The sequence below is a fragment of the Callithrix jacchus genome, chromosome 1 (genome assembly GCF_049354715.1).
Source record: "Callithrix jacchus isolate 240 chromosome 1, calJac240_pri, whole genome shotgun sequence".
Taxonomy (NCBI): domain Eukaryota; kingdom Metazoa; phylum Chordata; class Mammalia; order Primates; family Cebidae; genus Callithrix; species Callithrix jacchus.
In genome coordinates, this window is record NC_133502.1 from 136,716,376 (window position 1) to 136,732,409 (window position 16,034).

At 36.9% G+C, this 16,034-nt stretch overlaps 1 long non-coding RNA gene and 1 other non-coding gene across 2 annotated transcripts in view; one reads left to right on the top strand and one right to left on the bottom strand.

The window, feature by feature from the left end:
- Positions 1-8,778: 8,778 nt before the first annotated feature.
- The window catches only part of LOC118151676 (uncharacterized), a 121,315-nt gene continuing 114,059 nt past the window's right edge, over positions 8,779-16,034 (bottom strand). Inside the window, exons 4-5 of the long non-coding RNA XR_004740111.3 lie at positions 15,215-15,368; positions 8,779-9,668 (exon numbers count right to left, since the gene is read on the bottom strand). This is a non-coding gene — a long non-coding RNA (uncharacterized LOC118151676). The remainder of the gene's footprint in view (positions 9,669-15,214; positions 15,369-16,034) is intronic.
- LOC118147888 (U1 spliceosomal RNA) lies at positions 11,271-11,435 on the top strand. Its single transcript, XR_004734590.1, has one exon. It is a non-coding gene; the product is annotated as a U1 spliceosomal RNA (small nuclear RNA).

The window sequence follows — 16,034 nt, forward strand, 5'->3', positions numbered from 1 at the left end:
CCTCTCTAAGTTATCCATTCTTGTTATCATTTCCTCGAATCTTTTTTCAAATCTTTTTTCAAGGTTCTTAGTTTCTTTGCATTGATTTAATACATGATCTTTTAGCTCACAAAAGTTTCTCATTATCCATCTTCTGAAGTCTAATTCCGTCATTTCGTCACAGTCATTCTCCGTCCAGCTTTCTTCCCTTGCTGGTGAGGAGTTTTGGTCCTTTCTAGGAGGTGAGGTGCTCTGGTTTCGGGTGTTTTCCTCCTTTTTGCACTGGTTTCTTCCCATCTTTGTGGATTTGTCCACTGGTCGTCTGCGTAGTTGCTGACTTTTCATTTGGGTCTCTGAGTGGACACCCAGAATGTTGATGATGAAGTATTTCTGTTGCTTGGTTTTCCTTCTACCAGTCTAGCCCCTTCGCTGTACGCCTGCTGAGGTCCGCTCCAGACCCTGCTTGTCTGGGGTGCACCTCTAGCAGCTGTGGCACAGCGAGGGATGCTACTAGTTTCTTTTTCTGCTCTCTTTGTCCCAGGATGATGCCTGCCTAATGTCAGTCTTTTGGATATAGAGGGGTCAGGGAGCTGCTTGAGGAGACAGTTTGTACTTTATAGGGGCTTAATTGCTGAGCTGTGTGCTCTGTTGTTCATTCAGGGCTGTTAGGCTGCTATGTTTGATTCTGCAGCAACAGAGCTCATTAAAAAACCCTTTTTTTTTTCTCAAATGCTCTGTGTTGAGGGGTTTGGGCTTTATTTTTGATGTCCGTTGAGGTCCTGCCCAGCTAGGAGGCAGACTAGCCACTGTTTGGCTGCCGAGGCTCCGCCCTGCTGTTGTGTGATTCGCCCTCTTCCTGCAGGCTCTGCTGTGGTCTCCACCACGCCCTGCGGCGGAGTCTCTCTGTTGTAGCGGGTTGCCTTGGCAACGGCAGGGTGCATCAGCAGTGGGCGTGTATCTCAGTAGGGACGGGTTGCCTCCGCAATGGCAGGGTGCATCAGCAGTGGGTGTGTATCTCAGTAGGGACGGGTTGCCTCGGCAACGGCAGGCTGCGTCTGCAGTGAGCGTGTATCTCAGTAGGGACAGGTTGCCTCGGCACCGGCTGGCTGTGTCAGCAAGGGCGTGTATCTCAGTTGGGGCGGGTTGCTCGGTAATGGTGGGTGCCCCTCCCCCTCAGAGCATCTCGGGCCTTCTGCCCGGGGCTTGTTTGAAATCGTGGTTTTGTTCGTCCCACTGGGACAACCCTAACGCTCTGTCCCTGCGATCCCCTGGCTGGCCCACTGTCCAAGTCTAGCTCAGTCTCAAGTCCAGCCCTCTCACGACTCCTGTTGCCGGTTCAACGGGGCACCCGGACAAGCGCGCCCTGTGGGGAGCGCTGGGTAGGGCCGGCTGCCACCACCCCGGCTGCCGGCTTCACCAGGCGGAGGTTCTGCCTGGCGTCCCGCGTCTCCTCTTCACTTGGGAATTTCCCCGTTCCATGGGCAAAAAAGATCAGTCTGGAAATGCAGCTCAGACTCACCTTTCCACGGACACAACGCGAGCTCCAATCCTGGGTTGTTCTCACAGCGCCATCTTGAGCCAGGACCCTTCTACTTTCTTTTATAAGAAGCAATGGAGGCCAGGTGAGGTGGCTCACGCCTGTAATCCCAGAACTTTGGGAGGCTGAGGAGGGTGGATCACGAGGTCAAGAGATCAAGACCATCCTGGTCAACATGGTGAAACCCCGTCTCTACTAAAAATACAAAAATTTAGCTGGGCATGGTGGCGCGCGCCTGTAATCCCAGCTAATCGGGAGGCTGAGGCAGGAGAATTGCCTGTTCCCAGGAGGCAGGGGTTGCAGCGAGCCGAGATCGCGCCATTGCACTCCAGCCTGGATAACAAGAGCGAAACTCCGTCTCAAAAAAAAAAAAAAAAAAAAAAAGCAGCAATGGAAAGTTCCTTTTTAAATACGGGAGTAGTTACATCCCTGGTCTCCAAGAGCATAGAGATTTCTGTAGTAGGTCTGATCAGATGCAGGTGTAAAGGATATATACCACTTTCAATACCAGTCGTAGGGTATGCCACTTGAGTTTTATAAGGAATTTGAGTCAGATTCGGAAAGAGTAGTCATCTGACATCAGCTAACAAAAAGTAAGGATATGTTTTGCATTTTTCATTTAAAAATGCATTGGTGCTGCTGAGTGAGGACATATATGTCCTCCAGTACTTAGAATCAAATTCTCTGTTTTCTTCAATGTAAAATAGATGTGCTTTCATTGGTACAAACCTAGAGGTATGCCTATAAAGACTCAGTGTAGAAATTTACCAAAGTTGTATCTGTGATAGTAAAAGCTATCGTCATTGAGCACTGTTTGTCAGGTATTTCTCTCAGCACTTACATAACTTATTTCATTTAGTACTCTTAATAGCCCTACGAATGAGGGGCAGTCATTATCCCTGTTATTATAGATAAAGAATTTGAGGCTCAGCATGTTCATTATGCAAATAATCAGTGGTGGAGCTAGGACTGGAATGCAGGTCTGCCTGACTCCAGAACCATCAAACTTGCCACGTATTAATTTCTTTTGTAGGACAGGATTTGTGTATATATATGCTTTCCTGGACGAATAGCATTATTGAGAGTAATAATGAAAATTGTGATGATAACAATAGTGATTTAAAAAGCTGCTCTTAATTTGGGACTTGTGTGCCGGGAAATGTGAGTACATTCTAAATATTATTTATTATAAACTGAATGTTTGTGTCTCCTCAAAATTTATATGTTGAAGCCCTAATTCTCAATGTGGATGTATTTCAAGAGGGGACCTCTAAGGAAGTAGTATTTAAGGTTAAATGAGGTCACAGGTATGAAGCCCTGATATGATAGGATAGTGTCTCTATAAGAAGATCCAGCAAACAGCTCACTCCCTCACTCTCTGCACACTTACAAAGAAGAGGTTAGAAAAGCACATGGCAAAAAGGCAGCACTCTGCAACCCTGGGGAGTGCCCTTAGCAGACACCACTCCTGCCTGCATTTGATTTTGGACTTCTAGTCTAAATAACTGTGAAAAAGTAAATTTCTTCTGTCTGAACCATCCAGACTATGGTATTTTATTACGGCAGCCTGAGCAGACAAATGTATAGTTGTATTTCATTCTCACAATTCTTATGCCTTAGGTATCATTATTTTCCCAATTTAACAGATGAGGTAACTAAGTCTTAATTATAAGCTGTCACTAATAGTGAGTTAAAGAACTAGAATTTGACATGGATCTTTCTAACTCTAAATCTTATGTGCTTTAAAACTGTGACACACACTTTATCCTCGTTTTGAGGAATCTTAATATATATTGGCCTACTGAGAAGTCCAGCAGAAACCCAGCGCCTTCACAAAGTGCCTTGATCCTTGGAGAACAGTAATGGAATCATTTTAGAGAATACAGATTTTAATATGAGTTAGAATTTTAGAGTTACTGATTATAAAATATTTCTTATAGAATTGTATTCCCAGAGATACCCTGAAAATAAGTTAAAGAAGACAATTTGACTTGCAGAAACTTGTTAAATTCATAATTTATTAGTAGTGTCTCAAATGGAGATAGAACATGTGAATGCCTGAATAGAATGAATGAGCTTCTGCACTTTGAACAGATAGTAAGTCTACAATTGAAAATCAGGAAGACCACCTGCCAGACAGTTTTTCAAATGTAAAACAGCTGCACTGTATGTCTATAATTTCATTAAGGCTCAAATACATTAAACTTGGGAAAAGGTGAGTTATTATTGAAGATATTTTCAAATTAAAATTTGCAAGTACTCATCTGTCAGAAATTGGTAGAGTTTCAAAGTAGCCAATACCACAAACCCACAAAGGACCATTGTGTAGACTGTTTATCCTACAGAGTTATCATAACAACAGCCATCATCACTTGATAGGGATGTGTGGAATTTGAAGAAGAGAAACATGTGTAGTAAATTTTCAGTGACTAGAAGAGACATCTATGTCTTAAGTAGTATCCTCACATCTTCTTTTGTCATATGTATCATAGCCTATTTTCATCTACCTGAACTGTTATTTTTTCACATTTATTGAGATATAGTTTATATACCAAATAATTCATCCATTCAGAGTGTACCAGTCAATGGTTTTTAGTGTCTTCACAGAGTTATTCAACCATCACTACTCTCTAATTTTAGAACATTTTCATAACTGCCAAAAGAAACCTACTTATTAGTGGGCAGTCTCTGTTTCCTCACAACCAACTCCCTGCCTCTCAGCTCTAGGAAACCAGTAATCTACATTTTTTTTCCTTTTTTTTTTTTTTTGAGACAGAGGAGTCTCACTCTGTCACCCAGGCTGGAGAAGTGCAGTGGTGCAATCTTGGCTTACTGCAACCTCCACCTCCATGGTTCAAGTACTCACCTGCCTCAGCCTTGCTGAGTAGAAAGGACTACAGGCAAGGGCCCCCCTGCCCCACTGAGTTTTTTTATTTTTAGTAGATATTGTGTTTCACCATGTTGGCCAGGTTCGTCTCCAACTCCTTATCTCAAGGGACCCACTCATGTCAGCTTCCCCAAGTGCTGGGATTACAGGAGTGAGACACCACGTGTGCTATAATATCCTTTATATCACTTATAGATTTTTCTATTCTGGATATTTCATATAAAACAAATTATGTGATTTTTCGTGACTATCTTTTTCCACGTAGCATAAAGTTTTCAGAGTTCATCCATTTGTTGCATATATCAGGACTTCATTCATTTTTATGTATGGCAAGCCAAATATTTCGTTGTATGGGTATACCACATTTTGTTCATTCTGTCATTGTTTGATGGATTTGGGGATTCTTTTCACTCTGAGCTATTATAATAATCTTGCTATGAACATTCACATATATGTTTCTATGTGAACATAAGTTTCCGTTTATCTAGAGTGTTTATGTTGAACTACAATTGCTGTGTCATATGGTGACTCTATGTTTCAATAAACTGTTTAATTATTTTACAAGCAGATTTACTATTTTACACTTCTACTAGAAGTGTAGGAGGGTTTCAATTTCTTTACATCCTTTTTAAAGCATATTGTTATCTGTCTTTTTAAATATAATCACCCAAACAGCTGTGAGGTAATATTTCAGTATAGTTTTAATTTGCATTTTGATGATGGCTAATGATGTTGAATATCTCTTCATGTGCCTTTTTCCATCTATCTGTACTCCTCAGTAAACTTTGTCTTTTGTCCATTTTGTAACTGAATTTTTTTTACTATTCAATTTTGGGAGCCTTTTACGTATTCAAGATACTAGTATATCTGAAACATTGACTTTGCATCCTACAATCTTGCTGAATTTGTTTATTAGTTCTAGTTTTTTTGTTCATTCCTTAGGATTTTCTATATGCAAGGTCATGTACTTTAACAAGAGAGATCACTTTATAGCTTCATTATCAATCTTTAATTTCCCTGGCAATTGCTTTGACTAGAACTTAAGGTAAAATATTTAATAGAAGCAGCAAAAGGAGACATCATTGTCTTGCTCCTAACTTTAAGGAGAAAGCATTCTGGTTTTCACCAGTTAGTATAAAGTTAGATTTGGATTTTTCATTGATATCCTTTATAAGATTGAGGAAGTTCCTTTCTATTCCTAGTTTTTTTTTTTTTTTTTTTTAAATAAATGAGTGTTGAATTTGTCAAATGCTTTTTATTCATTTTGATAGATGTTAGTTTTTGTCCTTTATTTTATTGCTATGGTGTATTCCATTTATTGACATTTGGATGTTAAACTAACCTTGCATTTCTGAGCTAAGTTATACTTTATTATGGTATAGGATTATTCCAATATGTTTCTGGACTTGAATTACTCGAATTTTGTTACTGGAACTGTTCTTACCCAGGTATTTAGTGACTTTATAAGGGTCAAACTGTTGAGGTGCAGTAGCATCTGTTCATTCACTTAGCATCTGAGATCATTCTACATCCTCCTCTAATATTTTCCTTTTCTCCTTATCATGTGAAAAAACATCTGTCTTTCTGGTCTTTCCTCTGGTTTTGCCTTTTTGTGTTCTCTTGGTTCTCATCTATTATAGATAGCACTTATCTTTATGTCTCTTTATACAGATTGAATGTATCTCAAAGTTAGGTTGTTATTTTTCTCCATTTTCCACATTGCGTATATGTGAAGACTTTCAAACTGTTCCTTCTTCCTTTTCTTTTCTTTCTTCTATTCCCTCCCTCTCTCTCCTTTTCCCTTTTTCCTTCCTTTTTATCTGCTATAATCCTCTCCACCTCTTTATTTTCCTTTTGCTTTTTCTGGCTAAATAAGTGTGTGTGTATGTGTGTGTGTGTGTGTGTGTGTAATAGCCTATCTTCTTTCACAAAATAATTGACTGAATTTTAACAGATGCAGGAAGAGATCCTAAAGGAAAGTTAAAAATTATTGATACGGAGAAAAGAATATTAATGTGAAAAAAATGACAATGAAAAAAGACAGTTTCCTATTTAAACACTATAAACTATTTACCAGTGTGTCTTGGGATGAGAAAAGTAAAGGTGGGAGTAAAGGAAGATACCTTAGAGTAGTTTTCTCTTAATGAAATATCAGTGAGTAGAATTAGAGAGGGCAAAAGAGTAAGAAGAGCCCCTTTTATCAATCAGATTAAACACTTAAAAGATTTTACGACAGTGTTTCCCAGATTGTGCTTTAGATGTTAATACGTGTTGTGGGGTAAACCAAGTGATATGATCATTTAAGTCTAGCAATTCCTGTGTAAAATGAAGCTAAACAATATTTAGAGATTCTAATAGATTGGCATATTGCCAATATTAAATGATCAAAATAGTTAATATTTCTCAAAAATATTTAAACATGAGCCACCTAGAAAACACTGTAGCAGTCACCTGAGGACTGAGACATGCTTAGCTTTTAGACCGGGAATATCCAGTGGCCCTACCATTCAGAAATGTCAGGGTACTGGATGGGATGATATGGTAGCAAATATATTTTTAAAAATATTCTTGATACTTAAGTTTTGGCTCGACCATTAGGTAAATATAATAATGTGATGATTATAGATTGTCTTATCTGAAACTAGTTCCTCAGCATTTAAACTTGCCGCTTAGCTTCCAACTTATAGTTTCAAAAATAAAGAGTATAAAATATTTTAAAGCAGCAGTGTCACAACAAAGATTTATAAAATAAAATGTGACTTAAGACCAAAGTAAAAAATAAATTGTATATTTATTTATTAATGTAGTAGTTAGACAACAAAGTCAACTGGCTGGTAGGGAAATATTTGCAATATCAGATATATAGTTACTTAAAATTCTGCAATAAAACCAGTATTTTTAAAGAAATTTTCTATGAAAATTTCATATTGATAGTGCAGAGGCACATTTGTTTCATTGACAAATTTGATTCATCCAAAAAATTATATATATGAGAAAAGAATGAAAAATGAAATATTTATTAAGAACTGCTTTTGTATTTTTAGAGAAACAATTCATTTGTCGATTAGTAATGACAATTATAGCTGCATTATATCATTTAAAGTTTTAATTGGGTAATAGCTATTATAAGCTTAGGTTGTCTTAGACGAAGGGGTTTCTGTAACGGCGTTGTGATGGTTAATACTGAGTGTCAACTTGACTGGATTGAGGAATACAAAGTACTAATCTTGGTTATGTCTGTGAGGGTGTTGCCAAAAGAGATTCACATTTAATAAATGGGCTGGGGAAGGCAGATCCACCCTTAACCTAGTGGGCACAATCTAATCACCCTCCAGCAAATATAAAGCAGGCAGAAAAACGTGAAGAAGAGACACAGGCCTAACCTCCTAACCTACATCTTTCTCCTGTGCTGGTTGCTTTCTGCCCTTGAACATCAGACTCTAAGCTCTTCTGTTTTGGGATTCGGACTGGCTCTCTTTGCTCCTCGGCTTTCAAATGGCCTACTGTGGGACCTTATGATTCTATAATACTTAATAAACTCCTCCTTCTCTCTCTCTCTCTCTCCCTCGCTTTTCTCTTCCCTATTAGTTCTGTCCCTCTAAGAGAACCCTAACTAATACAGGAATAATGCAGGACAAAAATACAGGTGGAAAATGTCTTTTGGGTTGGGTGAAAAATAAGTAAAACTTCATTATAACTAATAGTGTTATATCAAAAGTAAGCTTTTAATAAATTAAATATAATCTTTACTTATTAAAATTAATGATATTGTTTGTATTTTTCATTTTTTAGACCTGGGTCCTCAAACTATTTAGTTAAGTGGCTGCATTATTCCATTATAAGTGCCTTTTTATATGTATTTTTGCCAAGTCATCTTTTAACTTCTGTCTTCTATCTGAAGGCAGGTTGTTACTTTAATGCAGTATTCTTCACATTCACATTTGTTTGTGAGAATTTTTGCCCATTTCCCAAGGCTTTTTCCCAATCACTTACTCCCTAAATGCATTCCAGCTTTCCTAGTTTCTTCTGATCTGCAAGGGCAGAGGGAGTTACCATGTACCCTAGGCTATCATGGCACCCTCTTCACATCTCAATTACTGTACTTACACCTTATTACAGTTATTTCCTAAATAACGGCCTATCTTCTTTTACAAAATAATTGAGTGAATGTTAACAGATGCAGGAAGCGATCCTAAAGAAAAGTTAAAAATCACCGATATGGAGAAAAGAACATGAATGTGGACAAAAAGTTCAGTGAGAAAAGTCCAGTGTCATGGTATTTTTAATGGTGAAGTCTCTAATGGAACTCAGAGTTTCCCTCAGACACAGTATAAAAGAGGAATATAATCATTGAGAAAATATTTTCATAGCACTTTATTATGAAGTAAATTTTTCATGTGGTATTGCTTATACAGTGTTTCATGGGGTACTGTGTAAATATTGATAAGAGAATGTCAATAGTAGTTAGGAGACAAGTATGTTGAAAAAAAATATAGTGATTACTTTTGTATAGTTGTTTCCTGTAGATTTTATATTTAAAAACTCAAAGCTCAACATCAGTATGTGTATGTAACTTAACAAAAGAATTTTACACAGAGATAAGCATGTATATTCAGAACCATTTTTAAATATAAAGTATGCACAGTAAAGTTTTATAATTCTCTGTTGAACATGCCTGTCTTTTGCATTACCAAAATACAGCAGGTTCATTTTAAATTTCCTTATATCTAGTTAACAATAACAAGGTCAGTATCAGAGACATAGAAAGTACTAAATAAATTTCAGCATTTTCTGTTTGAATAAGTAAATAAAACATACTGTCCAATGTTAGCCATTACATATAGTATCTATGGTTCTTTTTATACTTTGAGGATAAAATGAAAATTACAAGCTCGATAGCAAAACAGGCCAATTTTGATTTGCACATATTAATGTATGATCTTACACACACACACACACACACAGAGTTTTATTTTCACTCTTCGACAATTGGTTTAGTGGTTTAAATTATACGACATTTCCCTCAACTCTGCTTGTTGATTCAGATCCTTCCAGAGCAGTGGTGCCTATTTGTATTTATTTGTTTCCATGTTTGCTGGAGTAACAGTTTGTTCACAGATCCTATTTGTTTCTTGAGCTCTTCTTTTCTCGTTGTTATGTTTTGTGTGGTCAACCACACTTTATAGGTTTTCCCATTTGGATTATCTGGCGTGGAATGGTGAAATTTTAACATCTCAACCTTGATTGAAAATTTTCCTTGTTTCACTGAAATGAAATTGAGCTTTGGTGAGATGATGCTAAATATGGGTTGGCTACAGCTTTGTCTGCTCTTGTACACTTTCCAGAGATAAAAATTACACCTGGTTGTACTTTGATGCCACAGAATTAATGACTAAATATTCAGTGTGTAGTATTATAAAGGTTCCTTGGCATAATTGGGATCTTAAACAACCTGTATGACATTTCCAGCCAAAAGGTTGTGTGGAATTCAAAATCTCAGCATACCTATTCAAATTCTAGGGAATCTGAAAGCATAATGGAAAAAATTGAGGACTTAAATGTTCTAAACCATTTTAATAAGTTAATTATAAAATGAATTATTGAGTTAATGTGCACTTTGCTTTCATGCAGAACCATTTTTTTTATTATTTCCTAATGATTCAAAAATTTGAAAAGGGCAGATTTTAATGTTAGCATTTTAACTAATAGATTCTATTTTTCAAGTATGGGCTTCATCTAACTGTGGATAGTAAGGTTTTTCTACCTAAAAGATTTTCCTAGATTAAAAACTAAGGTGTGTGTGAGCCCCTGTAATTATGTAAAAAGGTCCTGTCCCTCTGCTCTACTGATCTCCATTGCATTTACAGACTTCATCATGGTAATATATTCATTTGTTCCATTTTCTTTTCTCATTAGGTCTTTAAGTTCATTAACAAAATGCTGTAGCATTTAGAGCTTTACATTTGACTTTTCACAAAGCTGTGCGACTGTTGGGAAAAGCTGCAAAGGAGAAAAGACAGAGTGCCTACATAAATTGGTTATGAGCAACATATAAACAAGGAACAACAAACTGCGGAAGGCTGCAGGAGGCCTCTGAGGAGGAAGGCCTCTCCATGCCTCATGTTCCGGTGCAGGAGGTGACCTAGACTCTGTTACCATAAACATTGTGCTCAAGGACGTAAACCCTTTCATAGCACTATGACGTAGCCAGACTTGTAGGCTCCTTGTAAGGCACATGTTCCATCAGCTGTACATAGATAATAAGCTAAAGATAACCACATGTTCTTGTTTTGTGAAACTCCCAAACCGCCACTGATATCAATCTTTAGAATGATACACCAGTTCCATCTCACTGATTCAGTTCTGGCTCACTGATTCACTCCACCATCACCCTCTCCCCACCATCACTTCACCCCTACCCTACAGAGCTAAGTGATTGTAAGCAATAAATACTGTGGATGATCAGAGTTTGGGGCCTTCACTGTCTCCTCCAAAATAATGAGTGATGGCCCCCTAGTCCCACTATCTCTTTTAAACTGTCTTTTTCTCATTCTTTTGTTGCCACCATACACAGGGCACCCACAGGTGATATAGGGATGGTTCCCTACATTCTGGTGCCCAACGTGGGGCTCATGATTCCCTACATTCTGGCACCCAACATGAGGGGCTCATGGATCCTTACATGTGACCTGTTCGATATTCTCTAGTTTATTTTACTGGCAGTTCAACTCAAATAAACACATATACGTAGTTGAGTTACACAACTGTGATTTAATTAAGGCATAAAAGGAATTCAATAAGTCAGAACCAGTTTTTAAGTAATAAAGTTAATATTTTTTCAAGATGAGAAAAGAGAATAAGAAGACTACACTATACCTAGCAGGGGAGATACCATGATCGTGAAGGTAGTTTTCCCAGGGCGAGGCTTATCCATTGCACTCTGGATGTGCTGACCCCGGCAATTTCCCCAAATGTGGGAAACTTGACTGCATGATTTGTGGTAGTGGGGGCCTGCATTCACACTTCCCCCGAAAAAAGTTCTTTTATTAAAAAAAGAAAAAAAAACAAGATTACACTATAAAAATGGGCTAAAACATTTAAGTAAAATTATTGATCTCCATCTTAGACCTGAGTCTTTTATATTATATTCATTCATTCAACCATAAAAATCTTTTTTGAGGCATACTTAGGGCAAGGATTTCTGGGAATTAAACATCAGTTCTTCCAATTCCAGAACTTCAGGAAGCTGTAATCTCTTAGGTGAATAATAGACACATAAATATCTATAATATTTGCTGAAGATATAAATACAGATCTACAGGTTTTAGAAAATTAAAAGAGTATTCCAACTGAGGAAACAAAGAGCTCTCTAGAAGGGATGGAAATTGAGTTAGAAAAGACTAGGAGAATTTTGATAAATATTAGTAGAGGAAGGCATTCTAGGCAGTTGGAAAGCTAGAGTTTAAGTATAATGAGAGAATCTTAGATTTTTAGTTTGTTTTACTTTTTCATAAACATTTTTAAGTAAGAATCATTTTGACTAACTAAATTAAGCTTCTTGACAGATACAGAATATGGAACTGAAGTCTGCGAATGCATTTTCACATTTTCAAGTACACTTAGAATATTTACAAATAAAAGAATCACATCTGGGGCATAAAGCCAATTTTACTACGTGGTTAAAACAACAAAAATTTATTTCTCACAGTTTTGTAGGCTGGGAAGCACAAGATCAAGGTGCCAGCAGACTTGATGTCTGTTGAATCCCTATTTCTTACTCACAGAATGGCTGCCTTCTTGATGTATCCTCACATGGCCTCGAGAATGATCATCTCTCTCCTGTGTCCTCTTATAGGGGCACTAATCCCATTCATGAGGGCTTCATTCTAATGACCTAATTACACCCCAAAGTCTCACTGCCCAATACTATAACACTGGAGATTAGGATTACATATATAATTTTGGGGGTACAAAATCAGTCAGTGCATAGCACCTGACATTAAAAATTTGTCTTTTGCCTTCCTCTTTGGCCTTATATTCAACCACTTTAGTGCTCCATTTCTTCCAATAATGTCTGACCTAAAATAATCACATATCACTTTTTACAAATTATTTTTGCTTATTGAGATATAATATACCTCATAAAATTCTGCTAGTGTCATTTCCAATTTAATAATTTTAATGAAATTTTACTACCATCACTGCAATCCAGTTTTTTAATAATTCCATGACTTTAAAAATTATGTTGATACCATTTTAAATTAATTTCTATTATTCATTTTAAATTAATTTCAGTCTTAGGCATCCTTGGTCTGATTTTCAGTCTGCATATATGTTCTCTTTTATGTATATTTCTATAATTTAAATCATACAGTACAAAATATTTTGAATCTAGTATGTTCTTGAGGTTCATTGTTTGAGATTCACTATTTCGTCTTTTTTATTGCTGAACAGTATTTCATTGTATAGTATACAACATTTTGCTTATTAAATCAAGAACTTATGAATATTTTGATTGTTTCCAGATTTGGGCTGACATCAGTTATGTTACTAAGAATATTTATTTACAAGTTGAGGTGTGGATATATGTTTTTATTTCTCTTGAGTAAAATACTAGGAGTAGAATTGCTTGGTTATAGAACAGATTTAGGTTTAACTTTAAGGCTGCAGTCCCCAATGGTTTTGGCACTAGGGAACTAGGGTTTTGTGGAAGACAATTTTCCATGGATGGAGCAGGCACAGATGGGGGATGGTTTTTGGATGAAACTGTTTCACCTCAGATCATCAGGCATTAGATTCTCACAAGGAGCATGCAGCCTAGATCCCTCACATGCACAGTTCACAATAGGGTTCCCACTCCTATGAGAATCCAGTATCACCACTGATCTGACAGGTGGTGGAGCTCAGGTGGTAATACTATCTTGCCAACTGGTCACCTCCTGCTGCGCAGTCAGGTTCCTAACACGCCAAATACTAGTATTACTCCATGGCCTGCGGGTTGGGAAACCCTGCTTTAAAGAACTAATAAAACGTTTTCCACAGTGACTATGCAATTTTACATCTCTGCCAACAATATATGAAGGTTCCAATGCCTTCACATCCTGGCCAGTACTTGTACTTGCTATTGCCTTCTTTATTATAAATCTTTTATCATGCATGTAGCATTATTACATTGTAGTTTAATGTACATTGTTTACTAAGGAATGTTATGAAACACCTTTTCATTTACATACATCAGCTACTTGTATATCTATGGTGAAATGCTTTCTCAAGCCTTCTGTCCATTTTCTTGTTGAAGTTGTTTGTCTTATTACGTTGTAAGTGTTCTTTAAATACTTTGAATATAAGTTATTCATGAGATATATTATTTACAAACATGTTTTCCCTGACTATGGACTATCTTTACCTATGTTTTTGTCCAGAAGTTTGAAAATATGAGTTCTTACATTTATGCCTAAAATGTATTTCATTCTAATTTTTGTGTATAATCTTAGAAAGGGGTGTGAAGATTATTGTTGTTGTTACTGTTTTTAAATTTGGCTATTCAATTATCTCAGATCCATTTAGCAAAAGGATTCTCCATTACCTATTGAATGTCTTGGCATCTGTGTTAAAAATCAATTGACCAGAAATATATGAGTTTATTTCTGAATTCTCATTTATTTTTCATTTACATGTAAACCTGTCATTATTCTACTATCATATTGTCTTCATCAGTGTAGTTTTACAATAAGTTTTGAAATCAAAGTCCTCTAGCTTTGTTCTTTTTCAAATTCATTTCTCCATATCTTTTTAAGTCAGCTCACCGAGTGTGGTGGCTCACGCCTATAATCCCAGCACTTTGGAAGGCCGAGGCAGGTGGATCACAAGGTCAAGAGATCAAAACCATCCTAGCCAACATGGTAAAACCCTGTCTCTACTAAAAAAATACAAAACTTAGCTGGGTGTGGTGGCACATGCCTGTAGTCCCAGCTACTTGGGAGGCTGAGGCAGGATAATTGCTTGAACCCAGGAGGCAGAGGTTGCGGTGAGCCGGGCTCATGCCATTGCACTCCAGTCTGGGTAACAACAGCAAAACTCCGTCTCAAAAAAAGAGAAAAAAAAAATCTCCACAATTTATACCATTAGTGAGAAAGACTTGGGGATTTCTGAAAATTCCCTTTAAGATGTAAATAAGCAGGGAGCAGGGGGCATTCAAACCTAGCAGAATTACTGCAAATATCTGTGACTGTGTGGTGGGCACTATGGGGGAAAAAACCTAGAGAAAGCAGCACCCGGAGAACATCCTTACCCCTAGTGGAAAGTGATTTAGCCAATTATGAGAATGAACAGGGTAGCAAAGGAGTGCTGTAAGTGGCTAAAAGGGACTTATATTGAAAAAACTGCTATCACTGTAACAATGAAAACAGTGACTTAGCTGATAAAGTTTCTTCCCTACATGTCCAAGTTTCTTCCAACTGGTCCAAGAAAATCCAACACTTATATTTAAACATCAATACTAATTTTTAAAAATAAGAATATAAAGATTTCTTTTTATTTTTTTTTAAATAATAATTTTTATTTTAAAAAATGAGAATATAAAGATTTTTTATTGGAGTAATTACACTTAACATGAGATCTACTCACTTAAAAATTTAAATGTACAATATTGTTAATTATAAGTTCTATGTTTTACAGATTTCTAGAACATTCATCTTGCACAAATGAAACTTTATACCCACTGGACAGCAACTTTCCATTTCTCCCACCTCTCGGTATCTGGGAATCCCCATTCTGCTCTCTGTTTCTATGAGTTTGAAAATGTTACATACCTTATAGATGTTGAATCATGAGATATTTTTCTTCTGTGACTGGCTTGTTCATTTAGCACAATGTCCTCCAGATTCATTCATTTTTGTCACATGTGGTAGGATTTCCTTCTTCAAATGTCCATTGATGAATGAATTAATAAAGAAAATGTGGTATCTGCATACAAGGGAATATTGTTGAACCTTTCACTAATTTTTGTATGAGGGTAATAATACTGGTTTCTTTCAGCACTTTAGATTTATTACTCCATTGTTTTGCAGACTCCGCTGTCTTTGATGAGAGATCTGCTGTTAATTTTATTATTTTCCCTGTACATGATGTGTCAGTATTTTTTTTGTTTTTTGCTGTTTTCAAAATTTTACCTTTGTCTTGGACATTGGACAACTTAATAATAATGTGGCTATTTTGGATCTTTTTGTGCTTATTCTGAGATTCTCTGAGCTTTTCAGACTGTATGTTCCTCAAATGTGAGAAGATTTTAGCATTCTCCCCTAATCTGTGTGTTCACATGTACTACATGGTCATGGAGTTTTGCATGGTTTGATTCTGCTCTGGTCTCTGCCAGACATATATATAGTTTCTGATCAAACTGATATAGTTGGAGAAGTATCAGGCTCTCTATTCTTATCTAATTTCCTGGAATTCCCTTTTATAACCTACCTAGTTTAATGCAGCATTTGCTTACCTTAAGCAGACTACAAACTAAGGGTGGCAGAACTGGTGGGCCTCCCATTTGCTTGCCACTGAGAGTACCACATTTATTGACAGTTTCCAATCTGGTGTACCTCCTTCCCACAGAGACAGGAAAGATGCTGAGTTTCA